Here is a 14,028-nt window from a genome sequence, read left to right on the forward strand (position 1 = left end):
ATGAACCCCATCATTGTATAAACATCATTTTTCAAGGCAGAAATCAACTTATCCATCCTATTTCATACTCTACCTTGTTCACCTAACATTTTTCTGCATGCACTTTCTCATGTATTGACAGAAAACTCATATTTATCATTTGAAATGGTTATATAGTATTCCATCACATTAATGTTTCATAGTTTGCTTAACCATTGCCCAATTGTGGAGCATTTGGGTGGTTTCCAGGATTTTCTTATTATGAACAGGGCAGCAATACACATCTTTTTACAAATAGCTCATATTTCCTTTTCAGTTATTTCCATGGTATATATTCCCAGAAGAGGGATTATTGGGTCAAAGGCTAGAAACACTTTTATGGCTTTTGTTGCAAGGTGTCAGACTGTTCTCCAGAAAGACTGTACTAATTTGTAGTTTTCCAGTCTCTTTACTCATGTTTTGTACTCTCTGAATTAATTCCTCTAGCACTTGTTCCAAATCTTCTGGGCCTCCTGGGGCACGAGCCACCCTCACCCTGCAGAGGTGATTTTACTGAGAAAGTTACAGGCACCGGTCCCTGAGTTTCCTCAACTTCCTTCCACATCAACATGTCTATCTTCACCCTGGCTCCCCCCGAGGCTGATCTCTGATGCAGAGGCGTCCAATTTTCTTTCCAAACAAACCTCTCTGCCTCCGTATTTGACCTCATTCTCTTCTGTCTCTTCAAAACCATGCTGCATTAGTTATTCCGCTCTTTTACGTCATCCATCTCTCCCTTTGCTCCTGCTCTTTCTCCACAGCCTGCAAATATCCTCAAGTCTCTCTTTTCCTAAAAGCAATAAGCAATTTTCCTTTCTACTCCTGAACTGCTCTCTTTTTCCATCACCATCCATCTTCCTGAAAGAATAGTCTAAACGACATCTTCTCATTTTGCAGTTCCTCCTCAGTCTTTGGCTCTTTCATTAATGACCAACACTCAACGAAAGCAGCCACCTCAAGGCCACTGATAATTTTCTTAAATCACCCGAACAAATGACCTTTTATCAGTCATTGTCCCCACCATCTTGTTGGCTATTGTATCCTCATTGAAACTTTCTCCTGTCTGGGGTTCCCTGGCAGTGCAATTTTCTTAGAGTCCCTATCCTACCAATGTTGTAGCTCTAGAAGAATCTGTTCTTGGACCTTTTAATGAACTTTAAATGATCTCTATCTCCCATTGTATAACAGACAGTAGAGTTGGGTAAAATTGATCCCACTTCCAGCTCTGACTGACCTAGGCCCATTAGTATAAACCCATTCCTCCTGTCACAGTGATGGTTCAGGTGAAAGCAGACCAGAGCAATCAACATGTGATATTTACATGTGACCTGTGGTGACTCGATTAGGGCGAAGCTCAAGACTTTGCATAGTTGAGAGAAGCCAGTTCTTTCTCTTCTCTCGAGTGTAAATGATAAAACATAAACCTCATGGCTGCTGGCCACCATATTATAACCTTGAAGGAATTTAGTATGAAGATGATGTCAAAACACAGAACAGAGCATAGAGAACTGAAGCATCATGGATCCAGATCCCTGATCAAACCATGCCTGAAGCCCACTCCACTGTTCAGTTCTCTATGAAAAATAGAGTCAATAGATTTCTTGGATTATTTAAATCATTAAGTGTAGGTCTTTAAGCGTATAATATCATTGCTTTCACCCACTCCAGTAGCTTCCATGTTCACATCTATGTAGGTGATTCCTCTACACCCCTAGTTTACACCTGTCTCCTCACCTCCAACCCCAGCAATGCTAGCTCTTTGTTGAGTAGCTGTATGTGGTCTATGAAGCTTTAATCTTAGCACTCAACACCAAAATTTTCACCACCGCCACCAAATCAACCTTACTTCCCTAATTCCCCATATTTCATTAGTCAGTTGCTCAAGTGTGAAAGTTTAGAGTCATCAACCTGCTTTTCTTTACATTCTACAGCCAATCAGCTACTATGAATTCATACTTTCGCCTCTGGCTGCAGCCCGACCTTCATTAGTTCTCTCTCAAGTTGATTTATCTTCCAGTTGGTCTTCTTACCTCTTAGATGTCTCAACTTTTGGCCTTCCTACACAACATCGTTATCAGAAACATCTTCCTAAAACACCAAAGCAATCAAACTAAGGATTTCTCAATATGCTTCAGATTGAACCCCAACTTTTAATCCTAAATCTAAGTCCTCTATGCAGGGTCTTTTCATTATCTTCCTAGTTTTATAATCCCATTACTCTCTCATTGGTGCCCCAGCTACAGTCAAACTGGGCTATTTACTGTGTTTTTTTTCCCACAGCTTGCTGCCAATGAGTTGAATTGCACCTGGACCACCTTCCCGTTATATTTCATATATTGAGATCCTACTCATCATTTACGACATCTCAAAAGACATTTCAATAATGTATACCCTGACTGATTTCCCTGAATAGGTAAGTATTTCTTTTTTTGAACCTGTAGTGTGTCACTCATCAGAATAGAAAAGCTGACTTTTATTTTTACAGCCCCTAAGCACAGAGTACAGGACCTTGAAAATAGTAGGTGCTCAATAAATACTCATTAAATTAGTCTGAATCAAGGGCAACCTCATGGAGACAAGATGATGTAGGAAGATGCCTAGAAGTCTTATTTTTTACCTGAATATTCATTAGAACCGCTTTTTTTCTTTTTTATATTCCAACTAGAGATTTATCAAGTTGACCAATATTTATCTAGAGCTAACTTAGTGCAAGTTAACACTGGGATCTGAAAGAAACTTGCTTTGAAATCCTGTACCCTGAGGTGACTCAGAATTATGGTTTGCAGAGCATGGCCCATATAGATGTTCCTGGAAGCCGAGGGCTAATCTTCCTTTCTACAGTGTTAATATTTAGGACAAACTTTGAGCTGTATAGCTATTAAGGCTAATGGGGGGGGGGGCATGGACTAAGAGTCCATAGACCCAAGTTCTGCACCTGGATCTTTCACTAACTAGCTGTGTGACCTTGAAAAGTCTTTTAACCTATTGCTTCTTTACCTGTGAAGCAATACAGTTAGATTGCAGTATTTCTCAAAATGTAGCCCTCAGAACGCTTGCAACAGATTCACCAAAGTAATTTTTAACAATGCAACTTCCCCGGACTCCAGCCAGTGCTATTGGAAATGAATCTTTGGGGTTAGGGCCTAGGAGTCTGCATTTGAGCCAGCTCCCCAGGTGATTCTTATTCCCACTCAAGTTAGAACCTCTGGAATTTTAAATTACAAGGTTCCTCTGTTCTGAAATGTGGGGGTTACTGGATTAAGTAACAATTTTAGTGTTTGGCAGTGATAAGTAGGATGGACGAGTGAGTAATCAAAGTGTCTATGTAGAGAGAGGTTAGAGAACCCCTATTCCAGGGCCTGCTACCTAGGCCACAGCCCAGGACTACGCTGCAGCGGCTCTCCTGTCTGCTTGCTTACCTCCTTCCTTATCCCTGCCTCCCTCTTTCCCTTTCCTTTCTCCCTTTCCCTTCTTTTCATTCTTCCCTTCCCTTCCCTTTTTTTCCCTTTCCCATCCTGTCTTCCTTTCCTTTCCTTTCCTTTCTTTTCCTTTCCTTTCCTTTCCTTTCCTTTCCTTTCCTTTCCTTTCCTTTCCTTTCCTTTCCTTTCCCATCCTGTCTTCCTTTTCTCCCTTCCTCCCTCCCTCTTTTCCTTCCTTCCCTTCCTTCCTTCCTTCCTTCCTTCCTTCCTTCCTTCCTTCCTTCCTTCCTTCCTTCCTTCCTTCTTTCCTTCCTTCCTTCTTCCCTTCCTTCCTTCCTTCCTTCCTTCCTTCCTTCCTTCCTTCCTTCCCTCCTTCCTTCCTTCCTTCCCTCCTTCCTTCCCTCTTTCCTTCCTTCCTTTCTCCTTTACTTCCTCATTCTTTCCAAAATCCCTTCGGCACCTGGGTAAATACATCATTAACAGTACATTCATTTGCACTTACCTAATATGCTTTTTAAAAGATGAAGTCTTTCCGGCTCCCTCCATCAGATGTGAGCATTTCCTGATCAGAACTCTCAGAGCACTTTGAACTTCTCTTAAGCCATCAATCATACTTTGCCATGTAGCATTTCTAGGTCTACTCTACTGTATACCCCTGAGGGAAAAAGACTATTTTATTCCCCCCTTTACAGTGCCTAGCATAGTGCTTGGTTCATGTTAATAATATATTTTACATTTATGTAGCATATACTGGTTTAATAAGTATTTTCACAGACGTCGGTGAATAGCAGACACCAAATAAGAATATGCTGAGTGGATGAAGGAACAAGTTCCTCTGTTTTCCTTATCTTATTCTTGAGCTTGTCTTAGCTGCTTCCCAGAGGCAGGATTGTACAGTGGCAAGTTCCCCTGACCTTGGGGTCAGAGGCTCGAGTTTGAAATCTTGTTCTCCCTCCTAACAGCTGGGTGGTCTGGACAAGTTGTTTACCCTCTCTGAACCGTGACTTTATCTATGAAGTACACATACGAATGCCTTATTCTCATGGTTGGTGATAATTAACTGCAATTACGTGCGAAGACAGGTGGCACGCAGCAGATAATTTAAAAATACTAGTTAAATGAAATTCTCCCCTTCCCCCAACGCTTTACCTTCACTACACTGTCCCTCAGGACAAACACTAGCTTTTCAAATTCGTTCTCTCCAGATTTGTACGCTGTGTCTTGGTGCAGTGCATACAAAGACATTTTGTGCAGAATACATTTTGTGGCCTCTTAAAAATAGTCAATGTCATAAGGTGAAACACATATGGAGAACACTCAAACTGAAACGAACAGACTGCATTCCTCAGGATTCTTTGTTGTGAGGCCCATAAAACCAATTCAAATAAGTTTAAGGAGAGAAAAATTTATCGACTCCTATAATTGGGAAGTTCTAAAGTGGGGTTGGCTTTAAGCACAGCTGCATCCAGAGGTTAAAATACTGAAGCCAGGATGCTGTCTCTTTTTTCTGCACCGCTGGGCCCTGCCTCTATGGCTCTGGTCTCAGGCAGGATCCCTCCAGTTGGTGGGAAGAGTGACTACGGGCTTGCAAGCCAAAAGGGAGAGAGGCCCTTTCGATCTTTGTGTCCACAGGCAAATCTCAGCAGGATTCTCATGGACCCTGCTTGGGTCTTGTACTCACATCTGGACAAGTCATTGGGTCCAAAGCTCATGGCCAGCCTGAGTCACATGCCCATCCCTGTGGCCTAGGTCAAGGGCACATGCCCAGGTTTGGAGGAGACAGTGGTTGACAGCCCCTCAGAGCACAGGAATGAGGGAGAAGTAACTCCTCCAAAAGAAGGGGTGTCGGCAGACAAAACCAACTTGTTCAGCGCACAAGTAGAAAGTGTACCATTTCCCATAAGATGCTTCGTGCTTAAAACTGCCTACTTTGTATTATTTAAAGGGGCCAACTTCATTTACTCATTAATTTATTCATTCACGGTTATGGGAAAAACAAAACCATTTTGAGTGTGATCTAAGCCTCAGGCCCAGTGCCAAGGGTTGGGGTAAAGCAGTGACTGTGACGAGGACGGACACGGGCTTCCTCTCCTGGAGCTTCCAGACCAACGACACATCTCAAACCTCTTACCGCACGGACTGCTGCGGTTCCTAAATATTCTGCGTTAAGTGTGACCCTCGACTTCCAGGAACGATTTACAAAAGATTTTGGCTATGGAGTCTGACCTGGGAGGAGTATCACCCACTTAGCACAATCAGTGTGTTGGCTGAATGGGCCTCTCCTGGTGGAGATCAGAGACTCCGAGATGGTGCGATGAAAAGCTTGTAAGGCCAGCTCCCCGCAGAAGCTTGTGCTCGGTTCTGGAGGGTGGCACAAGTGGGAGATTGGGGTGGTTTTGTTTTTTTTTGTTTTAGTAAAAAATTGTTTAATTGTGATAAAGTACAGAAAGCATAACAGTTAGCATTTTAGCCATTTTTAAGTCTGTGGTTCAGTAGTGTTTAATGCATGCACATTGTGTAACCTATCTCCAAAACTTTTTTATCTTGCAAAACTGAAACTCTGTACCCATCACACAGCTCTCCATTCTCCCCTTCCCCTGCCCCTAGCAACCACTATTCAGCTTTCTGTCTCTATGGATTGGACTACTCTATGTACCTCATGTAAGTGGAATATACAGTATTTGACTGGCTTATTTAATTTATTTTTTTCAAATATATTTTTTATTGATTTCAGAGAGAAAGGGAGAGGAAGAAAGGGATAGAAACATCATTGATCGGCTACCTCCTGCACGCCCTTACTGGGGATCGAGCCTACAACCTGGGCATGTGCCCTTGACCAGAATCCAACCCAGGATCTTTCAGTCCACAGGCCGAGGTTCTATCCACTGAGCCAAACCGGCTAGAGTGACTGGCTTATTTAATTTAGCATAATGTCCTCAAGGTTTATCCCTGTTAGAGCCTGGGTCCGAATGTCCTTTTTAGTGGCTTATAATATTCCATTGTCTGTATACGCCACATTACATTCACCCATTTACCCATCGATGGACACTTGGATTGCTTCCACATTTTGTTCTTGTGAATAATGCTGCTGTGAACATGGTGGGGAAATCGGTTTGAATGGTAGGAACCTGGGTGTTCGGGAGCTTAGCAGAATTCACATAAAGTAGGACCTAGGTAGATCCCAGAGCAAACCTGTGTTCTCAAGAGCAGAGTAAGGCTCAGGGTGCCCTCCTCTGAGATAGGCTGGGTTTAGAGGGAGGGAGGGTGTCCTGGGACAGGGGAAGTGTCTCCATGTTTCAGGGAGAGGGTCCAGAAGAAAGAGGAATGCCAAACTTCATCATCCTCACAATTTGTCCAGTCCTGGCGCCGACTTCACACTTTGTTGACCACTCTTCGGAACTCTTGTCAGGGTCACGAGAGGTGACCCCTGAACTCTAGTATTGTACTGATTACTTGAGGAGAGATCTTTACTCAGTCCTCAAGACCCACCTCCTTCCTCTGCTGAGCCTTCCATCAAAGCTCTCTCAGCAGCTGCTGGCCACCCAGGCGCGCCGACCCCCCCCCCCCCCCGCCCCTCAGCAGAGCTCTGTCTCCCTCCTTCGCCATGACCCAGCCCCAATTACACTCTTTTTTATTTTTTTGCCAGAATTGCCTATATCAGAGTCGTTAACTTATCTGTTTATCTGTTGTCTACGCCAGACTGAGGTTTGGAGTCAGCCTTATGCTGAGTGCCTACGCCGTTCCTGGCACTGAAGAGGTTCAATGTGGCTTTGCTTGAAGGTAGAAAAGGAGGGTTGCGCTGATTAAACGAGGGGTCCTCAGTGATGCCCAGCATCAGTAGCCTGTTAGCTAGAGGCTGAGCCAAATAGAAGAAGAGTTTCCAGGGGTTTTTGAAATGGCTGCCGAAGACAAGGGAATTGCTTGTTGGAACTGGGCGACCCAGGAGCAGGTTTCAAGGTGCAGTAGATCAATACTGCTTCTTCCCAGGAAACAAACAGAATCGATGGGAGCTGCCCCAGCTCTCTGAGCAGATCTGAAAGCCACGGGCCCATGGATGGACATTCCATGCTGATTTTGTACACTGCAGCAATGTGTCCCCGCTTGAGAAACTGGAAGACACTCTATTGTATTTCATACCTGCAATTGTACCTGGGCCACTGAAGGCCTCATAGCTAAGTCCATAGCAGCAGAAGAACATGCAATTGAAGGGTTGAGAGAGTCCTGAGATATTGGGGCTGACTTTCTTGCTGCCATTCCCTAGTCCTCTACCCACAGCAGACATTGCCCGTTGGCATCCACACGGTGGCTTGCCGAGCCGCCATGCAGCCTCTAAATGTTCTCACAGTGTTTCAGACTGCCCCTGCCAAACATTCATGGCTGGGACTTAATGTAAAAGCCTTGCCTCTCCTGAGCTAATCCAATACACCTTATTCGGGTAAGGTTCCTTTCTATGGCTTTCTGGAGCCGATGCATTGTTGAATAGCTGGAATTGTTAAACCTCCAATTCAACGAAAACACATTGTTTTTCTAGTCAGGAAAGGGCCGGGACTAGGTGTTATGAAGGTGTTTCCTTAAGCAGCTCAGAAATGTGCTCCTTGTCATTTCTCCCACTGGTCCCCACCTGCCTTCTGGACAGCACATAGTAAGGTCCCCCCTGTGTCCTGTGACAGCTCTTTCACTACCTGAAGATGGCTGTTGTGCCTCCAATACTCCCACCCTCCCACCGTAGTCTTTCCTTTTTTCCAGGGGAAATCTAAGTGTTTTCAGCCATTTCTTCATAGTATTTTGTTTGTAGACCTCTAAACTCTCTGGTTGGCCTCCTGTGGCCATGCCCCAATTTGTCTACATTCCTCTGAAATTGTGTGGTCCCGTATGCGCACAGTACTTTATTTGTGATCCTCCTCATTCAGAGTACAAGCCAACACAAAGGGGCATTCAGGTGAGTCTTGGGAGGTGAGAACGAGTTCACCAAGTTGACGAGGTGCATCAAGGTGCCTCTAGGCAGGGAGAACCTCTATGAAAGTGTGACCATGACTTTTTGAGGTAGAGCATGCAAACACCTATATGGTCTAAGTTCTATTATTTTTTCATGACTTAACATTATTCTTCAAATTATAAAGGCTGAGAGTTCCAAAGCTCCTTAAAAGGCACAAACATCCATCTGGTGATTAAATTGCCAGCTACAGCATTCCTTGTGAAAGATCGGAGGTCTCGTTATAATATGGGTCATTTTCAGAGTTATTCTAGGCATTGTGTGAGCCAGTAGACATGAGTTCTCCATCGGAGCAACCAAGGTGGAGGGACAAGGACAAATAAACTCAGATTTCTGTTTCCAAGAAGACTACACTCTAGTGGGTGGAGGGTGCACAAAAAAAAGGTAAAACAAATGGTATAATAGAAGATGGGCTAAATATTGTGGAATTATAGAAAGAAAGGTAGTATTTCCAATGAAGAGAGCAGAGATGGCTTATCCTGTGTCTAGACAACAGCCAGAGCTATCTCTCTAAAAACCAAAGCAGATCACATTACTCTCCTGCTCAAAGCCTTCCTCTGAGACTTCCCAGCACACCCAGAAATAAACCCAAGGTCCTTACAGTGACACGTAGGCACCTGGCCACCTCTCATGGTTCACATAAACTCTTGCACTTTCATATATATATATATATATATATATATATATATATATGCGCATATATATGTATATATGTGTGTGTATGTGTGTGTATATATATATATATATATACATATATATATATATATATATATAGTATATATTTCAGAGAGGAAGGGAGAGGGCGAGAGGGATAGAAACATCAATGATGAGAGAAAATCATTGATTGGCTGCCTCCTGCACGCCCCCCCCCCCCCCACTAGGGATTGAGCCCACAACCCGGGCATGTGCTCTTGACCGGAACCGAACCTGGGACCCTTCAGTCCACAGGCCGATGCTCTATCCACTGAGCCAAACTGGCTAGGGCTGTACTTTCTACTCTGATCATACAGACCTCCTTGCTGTCCTTTCAACCTGCAGGTTCCTACCTTAGGCCTTTTAGGCTGGGTGCATTTCCTCAGGCCTCCCATGGCTTGTTCCCTCACTTCATTCAGTCTCAGCTTAAATGTCAGTTTTACAGAGAGACCTAAAATCTACCCCAGCCTTGATTCGTCACTTGCTATCCTCTTACCCTGCCTTATTTAATAACATTTGTTACTGCCTGAAAATATCTTTATTTATTAATTGACAGTCTCCCGGGAGAATGGAAGCTCTATGAAGGCATGGGTTTCATCTGTTTTGTTCCTGTTGTATCCCCAGTGCCAAGAATAGGGCCCCTGGCACATAATAGATACCAAATAAACATTTGTGGACTGAATTGGTGAGTTAATCTTCTTGATAGCCTATTCTAAAATTATAGCAGATATTAACATTTGGTATATTTGACTATATTTTATAGAAATAAGCCTAATCTCTTTGAAAATGAGGCCAACTGTGGTATTTCCTACTTTTCATGATTTCTCAAAGATTTTTGACTGTGGGTCTGAGGTCTGCAAATTCTTTCAGCTGTCTGGGGGATTTTCCACCTAGGTCTAGGGACCTAGACAAATTGCATGCACAGAGGATTTACATCCAGCATAAGAGTTACATTCTCAAGTCAGCATTGAAAGCTAAAAGTGACATGTCCCCAAAATTGACCTTGAATATCTTTAGCATGGCAGCAAATCACTGATTCTTAGTTATGCATCCAAGGAATTGGTTTGTTTGCATTAGGAGCCCCGCAGTATGAAAAATAAGGATCTCTGAACACCCAACTCACTCTTAGCTGCCTAGCTGCTCTTCCTATAGGAGGCGTTTGGGAACTGACTCTAATGAGTACTGGAGCCAGACTAATTTTGAATCCTGGCTCCACCACTTACTTACTAATTACAGGCAGTTACTCAATCTCTCTATGCACCAGCTTCTTCATCTGTAAAGTGGGATCATAACAGTACCTGCCTCATGGGGTTATATTGAGGACCAAATTTATAAATTCATGAAGGTCTTTAGCACTTGGCACATAATAAGTATTTGCATTGCTATTACAATTATTTTATTATCTCCCATCTCATGTTCACACTGGGGCATATGCTCAGTGGGTGGAAAGGCAGGCAGAATGCTCTAGACTACTTAAATTGTAACTGCTTGCTCATTCTCTCTCACTCTCTTTGTTTCTTTCTTTCCCAAATGCCAGTGGTAGAATGTATGACCTCACTGTAAATTGCTGAGGTCCTTTCCTTCTGTTGGAAAGAATTCCAGCTATTCATCCTTCTATGATTGGCATACAATTTCTAGTTTGAACACCTGTGTAGGGACTGAAGAAGGTGTGACAGCAAACATGGAATAGTTTGACCTTCTCGTCTGTGCACACACACATTGCCACACCTTCCACAGACAGTGGGGTTAACCTTTGCTTGAAGTTCCTCCCCAGACATCACTGTTGAGTCCCTCGGGTTGCTTTTAGCTTTTCCTGGAGCACTGGCTTCTTCTCTAGCTTCAGCTTTTTGGACACTGTTCTTACAGATTCATGTGCTTCCCTTTCTTTCAGTACCGAGAAAGAAAAAAAGTCGGAAGAAAGGCAACACTGCAGAAAATTCATGAAATATAGCCAGCCAGTTTTTTTTTTTTTTTTTAAATGTGAAGAACAGAAAAGAGAGGAGGCCTGCGGAGTTGGCATGAGGAGAAAGGAGCATTTGTTGTTATATACGGCAGAAGCGGCTGTCCTGCCCGCAGTGATGGATTTCCCAAGGCCAGAGCTGCAGGAGACGTGCAGGGAGCAGTCCACCCGAGATGCCAGCTCACTGCTGGGGTGTGCAGGCAACTTTTGACCACACCTGGAAAGTTCAGGTATTACAGGTATTTGTTTTTCTCCTACGTCCTGAGACAGAATTCCTTAGTTCTGAGCTGATATTGAGAACAGTGAGCGAATCCTTCTAGAAGAACTCAGCAAGTGCCAGATATTATTACTATCATCCTTGGGCTCAATACTCCATTCATTCATTCATCCAACAAATATTTACTGAGCTCTTATGTTCCAGGTAAGATGCAAAACATTGAGGATAAAAAGATGAAGTAGGCACAGTCTCTTCCCTTAAGTTGCTTATGTCTAGTGAGAATGAGAGGCACAAACAGATAACTCTCCTGCAGCAGGGCAAGTGCAGTGTCTCAGGCTGGGGGCCTCAGGAGTGGTCCCCAGGCAGCAATCTTAGGAAGTGCCAGGAGAGGGGTGAGAAGCTGAGACAGAGAAGAAGGAAAAGAAACCAAAACAGGGTGTGTTAATGAGCAGGTGATTGCTGTGTGCAGCTGGAGCTCGGTCCCACTGGGGATTGCTCAGAGCAAGTGCAGAAGCTGTCTCCGTTCTGTCTCATCTGAGGGTGAGAATCTGAGAATTGCCCATGAACTCCCACCTTCTGGCCTGCCCTGAGGTCTGGACGAGCACATGCATGGCCATAGGCAGTAGAAAGCCATGGGTGTGTAGGAAATGATGATGCCAAAGGATGTAGGCAGAGCACTGGCAGTGCCTATTACATGCACTCATAGGAACAAGCACAGAGCACTACGGGGGGCCCCAAGGGGGAGCTCCCAGCTCAACTTGGTTGGGTACAAGAAGCCTATCTGGAAGAGGTGACGGTTGAGCAGTGTCCTATGGGATGTCTTACACCAGAGATGTTTAGCTGATGTCTGGCCACACTAAAGATTTTGAACTGAGAGTTTGGCTAAAGTTAAATCAATTTCTACCTATCACCCTGCCTATATGGTTTTGGAGGTTGAGAGCAGGATAAGAATTCAAATGGCTGCCATCCTCACAGTGCTGTCTTCTGCAGAATTGAGAAATGAGAGAGGGAACAGCAAACAGTGAGCTGATGTTTGCTTTTTTGTGAAAAAAAAAAAAAAAAAAAAGTTCAGGGGCTTTTCTGGGTTCATCCAAAACCTACCCCAGGTTTCTGTCTTTGTGGGTTAGGTGCTTCCTCAGAACATCCTTCCTTCCAGAGCTGCCATCCACAGCCCTGCCCAGCCCCCACATGCTCGCTGCACTCACTGCTCCTTCATCAGCACCACCTCCCAATTAGACCAAGGATGTGGCAATCGGGCTGCCCAGAATTGCTCTCCCCACCTTCAGCTTGTCCTGAGCAGAGTTCAGATTGCACATTTCCCGACACTCAGAGAGACCCATTAATATTTAGCATGTTACATTTCCAGAGCACTTTGCTAACACGAATTGATCTTTCCGGCACCCCCTTGTGAGACAGCTCAGTACTGCTGGCCCTACTAGGGACATCAGGCTTTGGAAAATAAGCTACTTAGGCAAGAGCCACTGCTGGTGAGTGATAGATCCAGATTAGAACCAGTCGATGACACCAGTTGTCTGAGCCTCCAGACAGAATTCCAGAATGGCCCAACACTCCCTCCCTGGAATAAACCCAGCCATCTGAAGATTGAAATAGAATGGGTTTGTCATCTTTAAGTTTGGACCATTTACAAACCAGTTGCCATTTTTGGAAATGCTTGTTATGTACCTGGAACTGGGCACTTTACATAGAATGTATCACTGAGTTATCACTATCCTTGCCCACCTGCTGTGATGTTGCCACTATTATTATTGAATGCATCAGAAAACCGAGGCACAGAAAGATAACGTAGCTTGCTTAAAGTTGCACAGCTAGTAATTAGAAGAGCTAGTAGAATTTAATCCCAAGCTATTCATAAGGGTGGGTAGAGGGATCAGGTCAAATAGAATTACTCTTTGTGAAGTTCTTTCTATTCCCAGGTAATTCGTCAGATGCTTTGCTAGATTATTTTTAGAGGTCAGGGAATTGGGGGGCGGGGGGTGGGGCACGGAGAGGTGCTATCTGCAAAAGTGTTCTTGAGGAATGAGAGTGTAAACTAACGTTATTGGTTACTTGATTTCCTCCGATTTTACCCTTGGCTCCCCATTCCCACCCCTGCTTTAAAGAACAGAGAGAGGACTAGTTCATCCAATAAATAAGTGTGGGGCCATATGCCATGAATGGTGCTTGGTTATGACACTTGCCATGGTGGAGTAGAGGCATACAAACAGCTATGATTTGGTGGGAGCTCTATAACCAAGGATTATTGGGAGGAGGAGGCAGAAGTGACTTGTTAGTCTAGTGAAGTGGGGGTGTTTTGTGGAGGCTGCACATCCTGAGGCAGGTGTTCAGGATGTCAATATCAGGGCACAGATGATGCCGTGTTGGAACCCAAGGTCCAGTTCTAGATACCTGACTGGTTCACTCAGAACTCAGCTGTGAGATTCAAATTGGCAGAAGTTGCTACACTATTTTAGAGTTCTCTCTCTAGGAGTCAAGTTGTTCTCAGATCATGATGACTATGGGCATAATATCACCAAGCCTTCCCTCCAAGCAGGCATGGTGGCATTAGATAGTTTAGCTGTACAAGTCCTGACATCAAGAGATGGAAACTAGTGGCGGGGTATGTGTGTGTGTGTGTGTGTGGTGGTAGTATGGTAGTGAGGTGCTGGCACAACTCACAGCTGCATAAGAGCATCAGATGCTGTGACCTCACAACCCAGAGACTCAACCA

The sequence above is a fragment of the Eptesicus fuscus genome, chromosome 17 (assembly GCF_027574615.1).
Source record: "Eptesicus fuscus isolate TK198812 chromosome 17, DD_ASM_mEF_20220401, whole genome shotgun sequence".
NCBI lineage: Eukaryota > Metazoa > Chordata > Mammalia > Chiroptera > Vespertilionidae > Eptesicus > Eptesicus fuscus.